This window comes from Akebia trifoliata, chromosome 14 (genome assembly GCF_017979445.1).
Source record: "Akebia trifoliata isolate Shusen 1 chromosome 14, ASM1797944v1, whole genome shotgun sequence".
NCBI classification, from domain to species: domain Eukaryota; kingdom Viridiplantae; phylum Streptophyta; class Magnoliopsida; order Ranunculales; family Lardizabalaceae; genus Akebia; species Akebia trifoliata.
In genome coordinates, this window is record NC_141388.1 from 29343877 (window position 1) to 29349139 (window position 5263).

Here is a 5263-nt window from a genome sequence, read left to right on the forward strand (position 1 = left end):
AAATAGATTTTTTGTAAACCATTCTTTTTTTGAAAAATATTTTTCTTCCTTTTCTTTTTTTGGAAAACATTTTCTTCTGGAAAATATTTTTTCTCTGAAAAATAGTTTGTTATTTGGAAAATATTTTCTCTTGAAAAATCTTGTTCTTATGAAAAATATTTTCTGGAAAACACTTTTTCTTAGAAAACATTATTTTCTAAAGAATAACACTTTTTCTGGAAAACACTTATTTTGGAAAATATTTTTCCTTCGTAAACCATTTTTCTTCTTTGAAAATTTGATTCTATTTCAATTTAAATGGTCCAACCCACCATGATTATTGGATCGGGATGGACTGGGTCAATATTGTAAAAGAATGGATTCTTTATTGGGTCGGTGCACCCATTTTAATTTTCAAAAATAACATTTTTGATCCTTGAGGACAATCATACACTCTGATCTCATCTTTCACATGCATTCTGATCTTATCATTCACATGCATTCTGATTTCATCATTCACATACATTCATCATCATAAGGTTCCATTCAATAAACAACCCGGGAACACCCACGATAAGTTCGAGTCGTGACCTACAAGGAAGGTTTCTAGACTCTAAGCTTACTACATGCAATGCATTTTATCTGGCCACCCTTGCCCAAATACACCTATATACTTGGTTTGATATACCGTATATGTGATAATCTAAAATCTCAACTCACTTCTCTGAAGTCAAAAATAGCCAGTTTGATCTCTAGTTGAGAGGTGGTGCACAATGCTGAGCAAGGGCCCACTTAAATACCTCTCGTCTAGAATAGACATAGTCTATCCCCCTCGTACAGTAGGGTACAGCGGGGCAAGATCTCGTTTAGACACCGGTTTTGACCGAGAAGTGTAATTGATATACTTAGATTATCTTTTACATACCTGTGGGTACGAGTCAAGAGTTGTAGCTTTCGTAAATGGTTTGGCATCCCACAAGGGGACCGACCACGTACTAGTACTACGTGGGCAATCGGGACATGTGACTGTGTGGCTTACAATAGGTCAAAGGCTTAGATCGCTCCAGCCTGGGTGCATCAATATACCTCTCAGAATCACCTAATCAGACGGTATTGATGCCCCCAATTTGATATACCCTAAGGTACGTGACTGGAGTTGTGGTTTTCATGAATGACGTCGCATCTCCGAAGAGACCGGACCACGCACTAGTGCCACGTTGGCTATATGGGACGTGTAAGTGAGTAAAACAGTAAACGTGCATGTGGTGTGTGCAAAACAGGGTGAGGTGTGCCCGGGGCCTTTTTCAAACACATGGGCCCATGGGCCAGATTATGTCATCACATATGGATATCAAATGAATATTGATCAAGAAAATAATACAAAACCCATCACATCGAAATTAAGATGAAAGCAAACACATCACAAATATATCTGTAGAGATCATGGCACATTATATGGGCATATAACACAAATAATAATTAATCTGATCCAACATCAAAAAGGCCCACAAATTTGTTGTCTATGGTCTAATCACGGGTTACTTTTGGGTGATCCAAAATAAATCAAGATTCCAATAGATGTTACATTGATGATAGAATGACAATGGTTGAGATGAGCTCACTCTCAGGAATATTAATTGTGCTAACATTAGATAAATTCGGATTTTCTGTGAATTTGAAAAATACAATCCGAACTTACATCGATGATATCTAAGGCTCCCGATAACGAAATCGAGTGAACTCAAGTTCTAAATTAATCTACCCGATGAGATCTACATTTTATTAATAGGTGCCTAGACTTAATTCTCACCAGAATGTTCTGTAAAAACGTTTTAACGTTGCTGTCCCAACCTTCATTCAGAAACAATTCCAGATTTACAGATTGAACTTGCATCGATGATATCTAAGGCTTCTGATAACGAAATCGAGTGAACTCAGGTTCTAAATTAATTTACTCGATGAGATCTACGTTTTACTAAGAGATTCCCAGACTTAATTCTCACTAGAATATTCTGTGAAAACGTTTTAATATTGCTGTCCCAACCTTCATTCAGCAACAATTCCAGATTTACAGATTGAACTTGCATCGATGATATCTAAGGCTTCCGATAATGAAATTGAGTGAACTCAGATTCTAAATTAATCTACTCGATGAGATATACGTTTTATTAAAGGTTCCCAGACTTAATTCTTACTAGAATGTTTTGTAAAAAAGTTTTAACATTGCTGTCCCAACTTTCATTCAACAACAATTCCAGATTTACAGATTGAACTTGTATCGATGATATCTAAGGTTTCCGATAACGAAATTGAGTGAACTCAAGTTCTAAATTAATTTACTCGATGAGATCTACTTTTTATTAAGAGGTTCCCAGACTTAATTCTCATTAGAATATTCTGTGAAAACGTTTTAACATTGCTGTCCCAACCTTCATTCAGCAACAATTCCAGATTTACAGATTGAACTTGCATCGATGATATCTAAGACTTCCGATAATGAAATTGAGTGAACTCAGATTCTAAATTAATCTACTCGATGAGATATACGTTTTATTAAAGGTTTCAAGACTTAATTCTTACTAGAATGTTTTGTAAAAAAGTTTTAACATTGTTGTCCCAACTTTCATTCAACAACAATTCCAGATTTACAGATTGAACTTGTATCGATGATATCTAAGGCTTCCGATAACGAAATTGAGTGAACTCAAGTTCTAAATTAATCTATTCGATGAGATCTACGTTTTATTAATAGGTTCCCAAACTTAATTCTCACTAAAATATTTTGCAAAAACGTTTTAACATTACTGTCCCAACCTTCATCATTCCATCATTTTCATATGTCAATTTGAATCTTTCATTATTTAGGGGTCATCAAAAAGTGATCCTTAATTGGAAAAAAAATGCAATACCCAAAATCATCTACAATCAAGACAAAAAAATAAATAAATAAAATAAATAAATAAAATAAATCCAACTAAATAAAAAAATAAACTAGGTCATCTTGGCAATGCTCCCATACTTGGGGTTTTTCAAGTTTGATCCTCAATAGTCCCCAGTAGAGTCGCCACTGAAAGCGCCCTCAATCCGCGGGGTGCGCAGATCCGCTTTTGACCCTTGAGGTTTGGGAGTCGCCACCTAGTTATTATGGTCTAGGAACCAAACTGACTCTAAAACGGATAATAAACTAATTTTCTACAGAAAATCTGAATCCGGGGATCATGTTACGGGGTTGGAAGGTGTTAGGCACCAACCCCGCCCGGCCATTGTCGATTTCTACTTATCCCAAATAAATCTACATCGCTAATGACAAACCTAGATTAAAAAATAATGAAATTCTTACCTTCGATCTGCAAAAGTGTTATTCCCTCAGATCTGGTGAAAACGGCTCCTTGTACCGTATTCCTTACTTCGTTCTATCTCCGGATCTGATTTCTGATCTCCGAGGTAAGGTATCTCCTTCTTGGATCTGGGTGCTTCGAATTTGTTGTGGATTTTTGAGATGTTTTTGAGAGGTTTTTGGGTATTTTTTAGGCTAAAATCGAAGCAGGGGTGTTAGGTAAGGAGTTGAGGCTCCAAAACTAGGATTTTGGAGAGGTTGTGGAGGCTTCTTCACCTACTTTTCCTAGGGTTTTTTCTTTGATACGAAAATAGGGTGTGGAGGCTCCTATTTATAAAGTTTTTAGAAGCATTAGGGTTTGATTAGGGTTTCAATTAGGGTTTTGACTTAGTCTTTAGGGTTTTAATTTAGGGTTTTGACTTTAGTCTTATGAGATTGACTTGATTAGTTTAGATTAGGGTTTTAATTTAGGGTTTTGACCTTAGTCTTATGAGATTGACTCGATTAGTTTAGATTAGGGTTTTGATTTAGGGTTTTGACTTTAGTCTTATGAGATTGACTTTAATACTTGACTCTAGTCTTACTTAATTGACTTTAATTTTGACTCTAGTCTTATTTGATTGACTTTAATATCTTGACTTTAGTCTTGCTTGATTTTCTTTAAATTTTTGGAGAACCCATCTCTATTATATCTTTAATTCTTTGGACCCCCAAATGGAGGGGTCCTTAAAGAAATATCTTGCGAACCCTCAACAATTTTGCTTGAAAACCTGATTGATAAATTTTTTGGTTTAAATTTTAATAATTAATTTTATTAATGTTTCACTTTACATTATTTAATGATTTATTTATTAATTTCGAAATTTTTAATTATTAAAATTGTGAAATTACCATTTTGGCCTTGGAGAGGATTTTTTACGTTTTAAGTCATTTTTCAATGTTCCAGGATGTTTTGGAATCAGTTTTTCGTAAGAAATTCAATGGGAATGTTGGTTTTTGTCATTTATGAAATTTTTTGTGTGAAATGGTCGTGAATTTTATGAGGTGTATTTTCGTAATTTTGTCGAATTTAGTAAAAATTGGCGAAATGATTTATTTGGTTTCGATTTGTCGTTTTATGTATTTGAACGGATTTTCCTAAGCGTAATGTAGGCTCTAAGGTTTTTTTGATGTTAGGGGTATTTTGGTAATTTAGTTATTTTTAGTGATTTTTATCGTGAAGCTTCTTTTTGGTTTGCAAGATGATGATTTATATGTTTCTGGGGTCGTATTTTCCTAGTGTAGCGTGGTTTCTAAGTTTTGTCAGTTCGAGATACCTCATCCGGATTTTTGAAACATATCTGGTAACAAAATAAAGTATTGGAATAGACATCTATCATTGGGAACCTTTGTGATCGGGTTGACGACTTGATTAATCAGGCGGATGCAAAAATGGGGTGTCTACAAATCCCAGCAATCTAAAAAGCCTTTTCCACTAGGTAAAAGGTCCTGTTTTTGTGACCACCCTTTTCGATATGTCCAGCCTTATGGAATGAGTGATATAGTCGCCCTTTTAGTGGTTATGTTCCTTGTGATGTCATTATCAATATCAATCTAGTGGTTGATTGCTTGATATAGTCTCAAGCACACCGACCAATTCATAGATTGGTTCGTGATATAGTCTTTGTTGTAGCTTTGTTTTTTGTTTTGAAGTTCTGATTTTTGTTGTAGTGGCGAGGAGAGTTTATGGTAAAAATACTTGGTTTGCACTCTACATTTAGAAAAATCTGCATATTGTATTTTTTTTCATCATTTAAACTATGATAGTTTCCTATTTTTACAATCTATGTTGATATATAAAAGCCTTTTGACTTGATTGCTTGACATTTGGTTTATTGTTATTTAATCATTTAAACTATTGATTACTTGATTGCAGGTCTGTTTCTGTTTAATTGTTATTTAATTATC